This window comes from Manis pentadactyla, chromosome 15 (genome assembly GCF_030020395.1).
Source record: "Manis pentadactyla isolate mManPen7 chromosome 15, mManPen7.hap1, whole genome shotgun sequence".
NCBI lineage: Eukaryota > Metazoa > Chordata > Mammalia > Pholidota > Manidae > Manis > Manis pentadactyla.
The window spans coordinates 48,754,563-48,770,762 of NC_080033.1; positions in this window are offsets into that span (position 1 = coordinate 48,754,563).

Sequence of the window (16,200 nt, forward strand, 5' to 3'; positions counted from 1 at the left end):
TAGACAAATTACCTTTCTTCTCTCTCATCTCCTAGTTTTCGAGAGGAGCTGAGTCTCTGAACTCCTACTTCTTTGCTTGGTATAATGTCCAACAGGGGCCCCTAGGTACAGGGGAATTATTCTTAGTATATAATGTATTCATGATTGGGAATGGGAGGACTTTCAGAAGCTCAATATTCATTCATTAATAGTTCTGGATCAAAGTATTTTAGATTTTCTATGTCTTATTTTCTGTTCTACTTTTTCCCTAAATACATGTGGAACTTGACACTCAGCAATTTTGAGGTTTGCTTTGGAAATGTTAATGAATTTCTCTTAAAGGACTAAGAGACTAAGTCATGGTCTGTTGTTATCTGGGCTTATCTACTAGAAAAAGCAAAGAGTGTGAAATGAGGACACCCACACACAATCCCAGAGCCCATAGAGTCCTTCATAAGCATTTAGTTCAGAATTGGTTGAAAAGTTTAGGATAATGTTCATTTAATTAAGGAAAGTCCAAGTAGGGCATTTGGGGTAACAGCTGATAAAAGACACTGTTTTAAAAGCATGATCTGGTTTCCATTGGTGGAATGGAATGACCTAATATAACCAATGACCTAATATAACCACCTGAGGGAAAACAGTGAGAATGTCTTCCTGGCAAAGAAGTCAATAATGTGATAGGTCTGAATAATGTTTTAGGCAGTAGTATCCACAGTAGGCATGAATGTAATGTCAGACTGCTTGATGGGATAGTCAAAATCTGCCCTATATTTAAAAGCAAACTTTGATTCTAATATAGTTTTTTCACAGCCAGCTAATGTATGAGCTCTGGAGTTAAGCTGTCTGGGGTTTACTGCAATTAAAAATATTTAATCTCTTTGTTGTCATTTTCTCCTTTTATGTAATGGGCATTATAGTTTACCAATATGAAATGATCAGTGTGAGAATTTGCATTGTAATCCCATGTAATTTACAATGTTGCCAAGACATAGGAAAATAATAAATTCTACATAAAAAATGATAATAACCATGACCACAACAATTACAATGTCTATTATCTGAACTCAACATTCAGACACCTCTGTGAAAAGAAAAAGGAAAAAATAGCTGAATCCTTCCTAAGTGCAAGAGTCATTGTAGACAAAGATGAAAATTGAAGGACATTTATGTGACTGAATTGAGATCATGACTACCTGGGAACTATCATGAAATATTTATCCCAACTACTTCAAAAGAAAAGTTTTACTGGTTTGTTATTTTCATTTGCATACAATTTAAAAATAAATATACAGGGGATAATGAAAATTATTTGGAGAATTCCTCTTTATTCAAGATGGAGTAACAAGGATAAAATTTATCATCCTAGCTGAAACAAGCAAGAAAAATAATGTTCATTGAGAGACAAGAACAAGTGAAATGAACCCCACAATTGTCACATTTTACTGTCCTGAGAGCATTTCCAAGCTGAAAGAAATAGAAGATATAAATAAATGGAGGGATTGGAAGATACACAGTATAAGATGTCAGTTTCTCTAAATTGATACATATGTTTAATAAAATTCCTATCAAAATATCGGCAATATTTTTTGTAAGCATTGACATGATTATACTAAAATTTATAAGGAAAATAATAACAAAAGTAATTTTGAAATAGAAAAATAAAGTGAAAGAAGTCAGTCAACCTGATATCAAGATTTATTATATATCTCCAGTAATCAAGTGTGTGTGATACTGGCAAAGAGACACATAAATCAGTAGAACAGAGAACCCAGAAATATACTCACATAAATATGCCAACCGATTCTTTTTTATGAAAATACAAAAACAATTCAATGTTGGAAAGATAGCCTTTCAAAATATGGTTTTGGAGAAACTGGACATCCATGTGGGAGGTAAAAGAAAAATGAATATACAACTTATGTAAATCATAAACTGAGAAAAAAAAAGAAAAGAAATATTTGGTGTCTAGGTCTTGGCAAAAAGTTCTTAGACTTGACACCAAAAAGACAATCCATTAGAGGGAAAAAAAATGATGAATTAGACTTATCAAAATTAAAAAACTATTGTTCTTCAAAAGACCATGTTTAAGAGGATGGAAAATGAGTCATAGAATGGGGTAAAACATTTGTAAACCACATATCCAACAAAGGACTAGTGCCTAGCATGTATAATGAAGTCTAAAACAAGAACACTAAATAAACAGATAATCTGATTAGAAAATGGGCAAAACCATTAGAGAAATTTCACCAAAGAGGATACATAGATGCCAAATGTAAATATATAAAACATACAAACACACACACAGACACACACATATATATGAAGAATAAAAAGATGTTGGACATCATTAGCCATTAAGTAAATGTAAATTAAATACCACTATACATCATCAGGATGGTTGAAATAGAAAACAGTGATGACTGAATGCTGTGGATGGTATAAATATGGAGGAATTGGTGAACTCATATATTTCTGCTGGGAATGTAAAATTATTATATGGCTATTCTGGATAAAATGTGGCAGTTTCCTTACAAAACTAAATATACATTTACTACACAACCCATGAATGTCACTTTTGGTAATATATTTCCACACAAAGCCTGTACACAAATGTATACTGCAGCTTTATTAATGAAACCAAAAACTGGAAATCACCCAGTACCCTTCAGCAGGTTACAGTTAAACAAATGGAGGTACAGTCATGCCATGGAATATAACTAAACAATAAAAATGACACACAATTGATACATACAAAAGCCTGAATCAATCTCCAGAGAATTATGAATGGAAAAGAAAGCCAACCCAAAGGTTGCACATTGCATAATTCCATTTATGTAACATATTGACATGACAAAATTATAGAAATGGAGAACATATTATGGGTTGACAGTGGTAAAAAAGATGAGAGGAGTGGAGAGAAATACATGTAAGTATAAAAGGCAATGTGGAATCCTTGTTTTGCAAGATACTGTCATTTGGGAAAACTGGACAAAGATTAGTCAGGACTTCTTTGTATTATTTCTTATATTTTCATGTGAATCTACAATTATTTCAGAAAAAAGTTTAATTAAAAAAGAAAATAGCAATATGAATTTTCATAAAATCTATAGTGAAATATCAAAATTTATTGAAATATTCTCTAACATAGAAAACTGATAGGGAGAAGGGCGGAAGATGGCGGCGTGAGTAGAGCAGCGGAAATCTCCTCCCAAAACAACATATATCTATGAAAATATAACAAAGACAACCCTTCCTAGAATAAAGACCAGAGGACACAGGACAACATCCAGACCACATCCACACCTGTGAGAACCCAGCTCCTCGCGAAGGGGGTAAGATACAAGCCCCGGCCCCGCGGGAGCCGAGCGCCCCTCCCCCCAGCTCCGGGTGGGAGAAGAATAGGCAGAGCGGGAGGGAGACAGAGCCCAGGACTGCTGAAGACCCAGCCCCAGCCATCTGGGCCAGAGTGCAGACACAGTACGTGCCCAGGGGGCCCTGGATGGTAAGGAAACAGGGCAGCAAGAACAGTAAGCGGGCACCGGAGGCTGGGTGCCGGAGGACATAAGAAAAGCGCACGACCATTTTTTTTTTTTCTGTTTTGTTTTGGCGAGCGCTTTTTGGAAGTCTTAAAGGGATAGGGCCCCCAATACTAGGGAAACAGGGCAGCAAGACTGGTGAGCAGATGCCTGAGGCTGGCCCCGGAGAATAAAGAAAAATGAGCGGCCATTTTTTTTGTGTGTGTGGTCATTGTTTTGTTTTGGTGGGTGCTTTTTGGAAATCTTAAAGGGGCAGGGTGGGACACAAAATCCAGAGGTAGGGAATCCGGGGATCTCTGAGCACACTAACCCCTGGGCTGCAGGGAGCAGGAAGACCCCTTACGGAGATAAATAGCCTCCAGGCCGCTTCCCCTCCAACACGACTCCACCACTTTGGAGCAGAGGCCCGAACCAGGCCACACCCAGAGCAAAAGCGGAGATAAACTCCATAACAGCCCGGCAGGAAGCAGAAACCCTGTCTGCATGCAGCTGCCCAGCACAAGCCACTAGAGGTCGCTGTTTTCCCAGGAGAGGAGGGCCACAAACCAACAAGAAGGGAAGTTCTTCCTGCCGTCACTTGTACCAGCTCTGCAAATTATTCCTATCACCATGAAAATGCAAAGCTACAGACAGACAAAGATCACAGAGACAACACCAGAGAAGGAGACAGACCTAACCAGTCTTCCTGACAAAGAATTCAAAATAAAAATCATAAACATGCTGACAGAGATGCACAGAAATACACAGGAGAAATGGGATGAAGTCCGGAGGGAGATCACGGATGCCAGAAAGGAGATGGTAGAAATGAAACAAACTCTGGAAGGGTTTATAAGCAGAATGGATAGGATGCAAGAGGCCATTGATGGAATTGAAACCAGAGAACAGGAACGCATAGAAGCTGACATAGAGAGAGACAAAAGGATCTCCAGGAATGAAACAATGTTAAGAGAACTGTGTGACCAGTCCAAAAGGAACAATATCCATATTATAGGGGTTCCAGAAGAAGAAGAGAGAGGAAAAGAGATGGAAAGTATCTTAGAAGAAATAATTGCTGAAAACTTCCCCAAACTGGGGAAGGAAATAATCGAACAGACCACAGAAATACACAGAACCCCCAACAGAAAGGATCCAAGGAGGACAACACCAAGACACATAATAATTAAAATGGCAAAGATCAAGGACAAAGAAAGAGTTTTAAAGGCAGCTAGAGAGAAAAAGGTCACCTATAAAGGAAAACCCATCAGGCTAACATCAGACTTCTTGACAGAAACCCTACAGGCAAGAAGAGAATGCATGATATATTTAATACAATGAAACAGAAGGGCCTTGAACCAAGGATACTGTATCCAGCACGACTATCATTCAAATATGATGGTGGGATTAAACAATTCCCAGACAAACAAAAGCTGAGGGAATTTGCTTCCCACAAACCACCTCTACAGAACATCTTACAGGGACTGCTCTAGATGGGAGCACTCCTAGAAAGAGCATAGCACAAAACACCCAACATATGAAGAATGGACGAGGAGGAATAAGAAGGGAGAAAGAAAAGAATCTCCAGACAGTGTATATAACAGCTCAATAAGCGAGCTAAGTTAGGCAGTAAGATACTAAAGAGGCTAACCCTGAACCTTTGGTAACCACAAATTTAAAGCCTGCAATGGCAATAAGTACATATCTTTCAATAGTCACCATAAATGTTAATGGGCTGAATGCACCAATCAAAAGACATAGAGTAATAGAATGGAAAAAAAGCAACATCCATCTATATGCTGCTTACAAGAAACTCACCTCAAACCCAAAGACATGTACAGAATAAAAGTCAAGGGATGGAAAAACATATTTCAAGCAAACAACAATGAGAAGAAAGCAGGGGTTGCAGTACTAATATAGACAAAATAGACTTCAAAACAAAGAAAGTAACAAGAGATAAAGAAGGACACTACATAATGATAAAGGGCTCAGTCCAGCAAGAGGATATACCATTCTAAATATATATGCACCCAACACAGGAGCACAAGCATATGTGAAAAAAATACTAACAGAACTAAAGGGGGAAATAAACTGCAATGCATATATTCTAGGAGACTTCAACACACCACTCACCCCAAAGGATAGTTCCACTGAGCAGAAAGTAAGTAAGGACACGGAAGCACTGAACAACACAGTAGAGCAGATGGTGCTAATAGACATCTATAGAAATCTACATCAAAAAGCAACAGGATATACATTCTTCTCAAGTGCACATGGAACATTCTCCAGAAGAGACCACATACTATGCCACAAAAAAAGCCTCAGAAAATTCCAAAAGATTAAAATCCTACTAACCGACTTTTCAGACCAAAAAGGCATAAAACTAGAAATAAACTGTACAAATAAAGCAAAGAGGCTCACAAACACATGGAGGCTTTACAACACGCTCCTAAATAATCAATGGATCAATGACCAAATCAAAATGGATTTCCAGCAATATATGGAAACAAATGACAACAACAACACTAAGCCCCAACTTCTGTGGGACGCAGCAAAAGCAGTCTTAAGAGGAAAGTGTATAGCAATCCAAGCATATTTAAAAAAGGGAGAACAATAACAAATGAATGATCTAATGTCACAACTATCGAAATTGGAAAAAGAAGAACAAATGAGACCTAATTTCAGCAGAAGGAGGGACATAATAAAGATCAGGGAAGAAATAAATAAAATTGAGAAGAATAAAACAATAGCAAAAATCAATGAAACCAAGAGCTGATTCTTCGAGAAAATAAACAAAATAGATAAGCCTCTAGCCAGACTTATTAAGAGGAAAAGAGAGTCAACACAAATCAACAGTATCAGAAAGGAGAAAGGAAAAATCACGACAGATCCCACAGAAATACAAAGAATTATTAGAGAATACTATGAAAACCTATATGCTAACAAGCAGGAAAACCTAGGAGAAATGGACAACTTCCTAGAAAAATACAACCTTCCAAGACTGACCCAGAAAGAAACAGAGAATCTAAACAGACCAATTACCAGCAACGAAATTGAAGCGGTAATCAAAAAACTACCAAAGAACAAAACCCCAGGGCCAGATGGATTTACCTCGGAATTTTATCAGACATACAGGGAAGACATAATAAACATCCTCCTTAAAGTTTTCCAAAAAATAGAAGAGGAGGGGATACTCCCAAACTCATTCTATGAAGCTAACATCACCCTAATACCAGAACCAGGCAAAGACACCACCAAAAAAGAAAACTACAGACCAATACCCCTGATGAACGTAGATGCAAAAATACTCAACAAAATATTAGCAAACCGAATTCAAAAATACATCAAAAGGATCATACACCATGACCAAGTGGGATTCATCCCAGGGATGCAAGGATGGTAAAACATTCGAAAGTCCATCAACATCATCCACCACATCAACAAAAAGAAAGACAAAAACCACATGATCATCTCCATAGATGCTGAAAAAGCATTTGACAAAGTTCAACATCCATTCATGATAAAAACTCTCAGCAAAATGGGAATAGAGGGCAAGTACCTCAACATAATAAAGGCCATCTATGATAAACCCACAGCCAACATTATATTGAACATTGAGAAGCTGAAAGCATTTCCTCTGAGATTGGGAACTAGACAGGGATGCCCACTCTCCCCACTGTCATTTAACACAGTACTGGAGGTCCTAGCCACGGCAATCAGCAAAACAAAGAAGTACAAGGAATCCAGATTGGTAAAAAAGAAGTTAAACTGTCACTATTTGCAGATGACATGATACTGAACATAAAAAACCTAAAGACTGTACCCTAAAACTACTGGAACTGATATCGGAATACAGCAAAGTTGCAGGATACAAAATCAACACACAGAAATCTGTGGCTTCCCTATACAGTAACAATGAACCAACAGAAAGAGAAATCAGGGAAACAACTCCATTCACAACTGCATCAAAAAAAATAAAATACCTAGGAATAAACCTAACCAAGGAAGTGAAAGACTTATACTCTGAAAACTACGAGTCACTCTTAAGAGAAATTAAAGGGGACACTAACAGATGGAAACTCATCCCATGCTCGTGGCTAGGAAGAATTAATATCGTCAAAATGGCCATCCTGCCCAAAGCAATATACAGATTTGATGCAATCCCTATGAAACTACCAGCAACATTCTTCAATGAACTGGAACAAATAATTCAAAAATTCATGTGGAAGCACCAAAGACCCCGAATAGCCAAAGCAATCCTCAGAAAGAAGAATAAAGTAGGGAGGATCTCACTCCCCAACTTCAAGCTCTATTATAAAGCCATAGTAATCAAGACAATTTGGTACTGGCACAAGAGCAGAGCCACAGACCAATGGAACAGACTAGAGAATCCAGACATTAACCCAGATATATATGGTCAATTAATATTTGATAAAGGAGCCATGGACATACAATGGCGAAATGACAGTCTCTTCAACAGATGGTGCTGGCAAAACTGGACAGCTACATGTAGGAGAATGAAACTGGACCATTGTCTAAAACCATATACAAAAGTAAACTCAAAATGGATCAAAGACCTGAATGTAAGTCATGAAACCATTAAACTCTTGGAAGAAACCATAGGAAAAAACCTCGTAGACATAAACATGAGTGACCTCTTCTTGAACATATCTCCCCGGGCAAGGAAAACAACAGCAAAAATGAATAAGTGGGACTATTTTAAGCTGAAAAGCTTCTGTACAGCACAAGACACTGTCAATAGAACAAAAAGGAACCCTACAGTATGGGAGAATATATTTGAAAATGACACATCCGATAAAGGCTTGACGTCCAGAATATATAAAGAGCTCACACACCTCAACAAACAAAAAACAAATAACCCAATTAAAAATAGGCAGAGGAACTGAACAGAAAGTTCTCCAAAAAAGAAATACAGATGGCCAACAGACACATGAAAAGATGCTCCACATCGCTAACTATCAGAGAAATGCAAATTAAAATTACAATGAGGTATCACCTCACACCAGTAAGGATGGCTGCCATCCAAAAGACAGAGAACAACAAATGTTGGCGAGGCTGTGGTGAAAGGGGTGCCCTCATACACTGCTGGTGGGAATGTAAGTTAGTTCAACCATTGTGGAAAGCAGTATGGAGGTACATCAAAATGCTCAAAACAGACATACCAATTTACCCAGAAATTGCACTCCTAGGAATTTACCCTAAGAATGCAGCAATCAAGTATGAGAAAGACCAATGTACCCCTATGTTTATCGCAGCACTATTTACAATAGCCAAGAATTGGAAGCAACCTATATGTCCATCGATAGATGAATGGATAAAGAAGATGTGGTACATATACACAATGGAATACTACTCAGCCATAAGAAAAGGGCAAATCCAACCATTTGCAGCAACATGGATGGAGCTGGAGGGTATTATGCTCAGTGAAACAAGCCAAGCGGAGAAAGAGAAATACCAAATGATTTCACTTATCTGTGGAATATAAGAACAAAGGAAAAACTGAAGGAACAAAACAGCAGCAGAATCACAGAACTCTAGAATGGACTAACAGGTACCAAAGGGAAAGGGACTGGGGAGGATGGGTGGGTAGGGAGGGATAAGGGGGGGGAAGATGAAGGGGTGTATTAAGATTAGCATGCATGGGGGGGTAGGAGAAAAGGGAGGGCTGTACAACACAGAGAAGGCAAGTAGGGATTCTACAACATTTTGCTATGCTGATGGACAGTTCCTGTAAAGGGGTTTATAGGGGGGACCTGGTATAGGGGAGAGCCTAGTAAACATAATATTCGTCATGTAAGTGTAGATTAGTGATACCAAAAAAAAAAAAAGGGCAGTACCTGTGTGGTAACCTCCAATGAGTTCTCCACAAGAGTATAAAGGGCATATAAGAGTGAAGGCAAAGGGTTTGTTTGTGTTTATACAGAGGATCAAAGCCTAATTGGGCTACCCCGAAAATGAACTAAGATACGATATGAAAAAGAACTTCCAACATCCGCACTCTCTGTAAGACTCATGCCAGAAGATGATCATCAAAAAACCCCAACAAAGATCCACGCACTGCTACAGCTGTAGATGCACTCATCCCACCATTTCCTGGACTTGCCATGGGAATGAGGAAAGAGAGATCTAAGCTGGCCTGTGCATACAGTAAAACAACAAATTTGACTGGATCTATACTGTTGGAACTCAATCAAGAATTAGGATAAGTGCAAATTGTTGCTCTCCAAAATCTTACAACTACAGACTATTTACTGTTAAAAGAACATAAGGGATGTGAACATTCCCCAGGAATGGGTTGTTTTAATTTGTCTGATTTCTCTCAGACTGTTCAAGTTCAGTTGGACAATATCCACCATATCATAGATAAGTTTTCACAAATGCCTAAGGTGCCTAACTGGTTTTCTTGGTTTCACTGGAGATGGCTGGTAATTACAGGTACGCTTTGGTTATGTAACTATACTCCTATTATGTTAATGTGTGTGCGCAATTTAATTAGTAGTTTAAAACCTATACATGCTTATGTTACTCTACAAGAATGTATGTCAAAGAAATAATCAATCTTCCCATGTTTTCTTCCGCCTGCTACTTCTATAACTTTTCTTCTTCCTTCCTAACTACAACCCTTAAATAGAATTCGTGCCTCATATCAAATTTACCGAGTATCATAATTCTTCCAAGTGGTAAAGATACCTCAAGACAAATGCTGGGCTTAGAAGCCACAGGGCATTAATATGCAAAGAAGTAAAAAGCTAACCTTTTCAAACAATAAGGCTTCTCTCTCACTTACCAACTTTACATTTCCCTGTATGGCTACGGAAGATGAGTGCTTAGCCAGAGACGGGTAAGATTCCTCAAGGGAGGAACAACTTAAGACAGGCACAGTCGCAGAGGGGTCATCAGGTGAGAAATTGGGGATCAACAGAGGTGAGGCTTAGAACCTCACCCCCCCGTTTTGAGAGAAATCTTCTGCATATGTGGATGTTTTATTGCCCTTGTCTAGCTTGGATTAACACATAGTCTACAGGCACACACCTGATCATCTACATTTGCTCTCTTACAACACTAAACTATGTTTTCTACCTTTATCTTGTATATACCTACCACTTCAGCATTTTATTAAAAATAATAATAATAAAGAGAGAAATGTGGTATCCACATATAAATCAAGTATAAAAATCAAATGAGTATTCATATTTGAACTGAATGTTTATAGTTCATAATGCATGCCAAAACCGAAAGTTTCTGTGATGACTTCCCTTGTACTGTTCACCATGTAACTTATTCACTATGTAAGAATTTGTTCTCCATGTAAGAACTTGTTCATTATGCTTCAAAAGTTTGGAGACTGATGAAAATTATGCTTGGGGTTGATTAATGGTTGTGCATTGAGCATTGACTCCCCTATACAGAATTTTATTATTGTTAACAACTATTTGATCAATAAATATGAGAGATGCCCTTACAAAAAAAAAAAAAGTACACACTTCCAATTGTAAAATAAATATGTAACCGAGATGTAATGTATAGTATAAGGAATATAGTCAAAATATTGTAACTTCTTGGTATGGTGATAGCTGGTACCTAGAATTATCATGTATATAAATGTTGAATCACTGTGTTGTACACCTGAAACTAATGTAAGACTGTGTGTCAACTACCCTTCAATAAAAAATAATTATCTACAAAATATAAAAAATAAAAAAACTAAAAGAGATACTACACTCAATAAATATGTCACTCAAAGTTTATTAATTAAGCCTATATTGACAATGAATGAATATAGTTTATAAATTTAAGAATACTCCAAATTATAAATTTTATAGGAAATATGAAAATGTATGTATATTATAAACATTCCAAAATTAGAATTATATGGAATAAAATGGGAACATTTTCAGTCTTCCATTCCCATTATCCTAATTCCTCTATTGGTAGATAACTAACTACTTATAGGAACACATTTTAGTATATATACCCATTTATTTATTTATTTATCTATACATATAAACATACATACATACACACACACATCTTGTGGGGAAGGATTTTGCCATTGCATTTACGTATATAGTTATGCTCTCTAATTTTTATTCAACTCTTTTAGTTCCTTGCTTTATATTTTTTATTGGAATAAAGTTAATGTAAAATATATTTGTTTCAGATGTAAACATAGTGACTCGAATATACGTTACTAGAGGCTTGCCATTAAGTATAGGAAGATATTACAGAATCATTGGCTGTGTTCTCCATGCTATAATACCACCCCCATGACCAAATTTTGTGTCCCTCTATCCCCTCATTCCTCTACCCACCACCCCAACCCTCCAGCATGGTAGCCACCAGTCACCTCTTAGTGTGTATGAGTCTACTACTATTTTGTTTACTTTGTTTGCTTTTGTTTTTAGATTCCACAAATAAGTGAAATTATATGGTATTCATTTCTCTCCACTTGGCTTATTTCGCTTAGCATAATACTCTCTGTGTTCATCCATAATGTTACAAGAGGCAGGATCTTGTTCTTTTTTGTGGCTAAATAATATTCCATTGTGTATATTTGCCACATCTCTGTTCATTCATCTATTGATGGACACTTTGTTTACTTCCATATTTTGGCTATTGTAAATTGTGTGGCATTAAACACAGGGGTACATATATCTTTTTGAATCAGAAATTTTGTGTTCTTCAGGTAAATTCCTAGAACTGGAATTACTAGTTAATTCTCAGTAGTTATGAAGATATTTCTATTTTTAAATTTTGAGGAACCTCAATACTGCTGTCCACAGTGGCTGCACCAATTTACATTCCCACCAACAGTGTGGGATGTTTCCCTTTTCTTCACATCCTTGCCAACAGTTATTATTTCTTTTCTTTTGGATAGTGGCCATACTGACTGGTGTGAAGTGATATCTCATTGCGGTTTTGATTTGTATTTCCCTGATGATTAGTGATGTGGAGCATCTTTTCATATGCCTGTCGGCCATCTGTATTTCTTGTCTTGAAAAATGTCTGTTCAGGTCCTCTGCCCAAATTTTAACTAGGTTATTTGTATTTTTGGTGTTGAGTCATATGAATTCTTTATACATTTTAGATGTTAACTCCTTATTGTATAAATGTTTATGAATTTATTCTCCCATACTGCAGGTTGTCTTTTGCTGTACAGAAGCTTGTTAGTTTTATGTAATCCCACTTGTATAGTTTTTATTTTGTTTCTCTTGCCTGAGGAGATGTGTTCAAGAAAGAAATTGCTCATGGTTATGTTCAAGAGATTTTTGCCTATGTTTTCTTCTAAGAGTCTTATGTTTTCATGTGTTACATTTAAGTCTTACATCCATTTTCAGTTTCCTTTTGTGTGCAGAGTTAAACTAATCCAATTTCATTCTTTTGCATGTAGCTCTCCAGCTTTCTGAGCACCAGTTATTGAAGAGAATGTCTTTTCTCCACTGTATATTCATGACTCTTTTATCATATATTAATTGACCATATATGCATGAGTTTATATCTGGAATTCTGTTTCATTGATCTATGAGTCTGTTCTTGTGCCAGCACCATACTGTTTTGATTACTGTAGCTTTGTAGTATACCTTGAAGTCAGGGAGCATAATAACTCCAGCTTTGTTCTTCTTTTTGAGGATTGCTTTAGCTATTCAGGGACTTTTGTGGTTCCATGTGAATTTTAGAACCATTTTTTCTAGTTCATTGAAAATACTGTTGGTATTTGATAGGGATTTCATTGAATCTGGAAATTGCTTTTGGGCATGATGGCCATTTTGACCATTTTAATTCTTCCTACCCATGAGCATGTGATAGATTTCCATTTATTTGTGTCTTCTTTAATTTCTCTCATCAGTGTCTTATAGTTTTCACAATACAGTCCATTCGCCTCCTTGGTTAGGTTTATCGTTAGGAATTTTACTATTTTTGATGCAATTATAAATGGAATTATTTTCCTGTTTACTCCTTCTGTTAGTTTGTTGTAAGTATAAAGGAACAAACAGATTCCTGTGTATTAATTTTGTATCCTAAAACTTTGCTGAAACAGTTATCAGTTCTAATAGTTTTTGGTGCAGTCTTTAGGTTTTTCTGCATATAGTATATATCATCTGCAAAACATAAGTTTTACTTCTTCCTTATCAATGCCTTTTATCTTTGTCTTGTCTGATTGCTGTGGCTAGGACCTCTGGTACTATGTTGAATAAAAGTGGTGAAAGTGAATATCCTTGTCTTGTTCCTAGTCTTAGAGGAAAAGCTGTCAACTTTTTCTCATTGAGTATGATGTTAGCTGTCAGTTTGTCATATATGGCTTTTATTACTTGAGGCATGTTACTTCTAACCCATTTTGTTGAGAGTTTTATCATGAAAGGAAGCTGAATTTTGTCAAATACTTTATCAGCATCTATTGAGATGATCATATGGTTTTCATCCTTTTGTTGTTATTATTATGGTGTATCACTTTGATTTATGAATATTGTACCACCCTTGCATCCCTGGAATAAAACCCACTTGATCATTATGGACAATATTTTTTATTTATTTTTGAATATGGTTAATATTTTCTTGAGGATTTTTGCATCTATGTTCATCAGGGATATTGGGCTATAATTTTCTTTTTGTCGTGTGTTTGTCTGGATTTCATGTTAGAGTGATGCTGGCCTCATAGAATGAGTTTTATAGAGGAAGTCTCTCCTCTTCTCCTTTTTGAAAATTTTAAGAAAAATGGTTATTAGCTCTTCTGCAAATGTTTGTTAGAATTCAGCTGTGATGCCATCTGGTTCTAGAATTTTTTTTCTTGGGAGTTTTTTGATTCCTTATTCAATTTTGTTACTGGTAATTGCTCTGTTTAGATTTTCTGTTTCCTCCTGTGACAGTCTTTGAAAGTCGTACTTTTCTAGGAATTTGTCCACTTCTTCTAGGTTGTCCAATTTATTGGCAAATAATTTTTCAGTGAATTCTCTAATAATTCTTTGTATTTCTCTGTTGTCATTTGTAACAATTTCTTTTTCATTTCTGATTTTGTTTATTTGTTTCCTTTCTATTTTTTTCTTGATAAGTGTGGCTGGGGGTTTGTCTATTTTGTTCATCTTCTCAAAGAGCCAGCTCTTAATTTCATTGATTTTTTTTCTATTTTACTCTTCTCTTTTTTATTTATTTCTGCTCTGATCTTTATTACATCCCTCCTTCTACTCACTTTGGGTTTCATTTGTTTTCTTTTTCTAGTTTCTTTAGTTGTGAATTCAGACTTTATTTGAGATTATTTTTTGTTTCTTGAGGTAGCTCTGTATTGCTATATATTTCCTTCTTAGAACCATTTTTGTGGCACCCAAGATATGGTGAACTATTGTATTTTTATTTTCACTTGTCTCCATGTATTGTTTGTAAAATGCTTTGAATTTTTTCACTCAGCCATTGATTATTTAGAAGCATTTTGTTTATCCTCTGTGTATGTGGTTTCTTTTGTTTTCTTCAAATAGTTTATTCCTAGTTTCATACCACTGTGGTCTGAGAAGTTGCTTGATACAGTTTCAACATTTTTGAATTTATTGATGTTCTTTTTGTGGCCTAGTATGTGATCTATTCTGAAAAGCATTCCATGTGCACTTGAGAAAAATGTGTTTCCTACTGCTTTTGAGTGGAATGTTCTCTAGATATCTGTTAAGTCCATCTGACCTAATGTGTTGTTCAGTGCCTCTGTTTCATTATTTATTTTCTTTTAGGATGATCTTTGCATTGATGTAAGTTGGGTTGCCTGATTTGATTGAGTTGAAGTCTATTTCTCCATTTAGTTCTTACATATTTGCTCCTGATTTGGGTGGATAATTATAATTGTTATATCCCCATAATGGGCTGATCCTTTTATCATTATGTAATGTCCTTCTTTATGCCTTGTTACTTTCTTTGTTTTGAAGCCTATTTTTTCTGATATAAATACTGTGACTCCTTTTTTCTATTATTTGCAAGAAATATCTTTCACTTTTAGTCTGTGAATGTCTTTGGGTTTAAAAGAGTATCTTGTAGGTAGCACATAGATGAGTCTTGTTTCTTTATCCATTTTGCTGCCCTAGGTCTTTTGATTGGTACATTAATCCATTTATATTTAAGGTAATTATTGATATGTATTTATTGCCATTTTATGAATGTTTTTATGTTTATTTTTGTAGTTCCTCTATGTTCCTTTCTTCCTCTCATATCCTTCTCTTATTGTTTGATGGTTCACCTTAGTGTTGTGATTGGATTTCTTTAAAAAAAATTTTTTGTGTATGTATTATAAGCTTTAGGTTTGTGATTATATAAGATTCACAGATAGTTTCCTAAATATACAACATTCAATAATAGGTTGATTGTTGCTCTATTTCAAACAATCTAAAAGTACGTTTTTCCTACTTCCTCCTCCACACTTTATGTATTAGATATCTTTATCTGCATTTTTTTGTGTATCCCTTTACTGATTTTGTGTATAATTTGTTTTACTACAGTTGTTTTGTTTTAACTTCACACTTGCTTGGTAAGTAATTGGTCTACTATGTTTATTGTGGGTTTATTTTTACTGCTGAAAAATATTTAGTCTTAAGAACATTTCCATCTACTTCTTTTAACATATCCTCTAAGGCTGGTTTACTGGTGGTGAATTCCTTTAGCTTTTGTTTATCTGGTTAAATTTAATCTCTCCTTCAATTTTGATTTGTAACCTTGC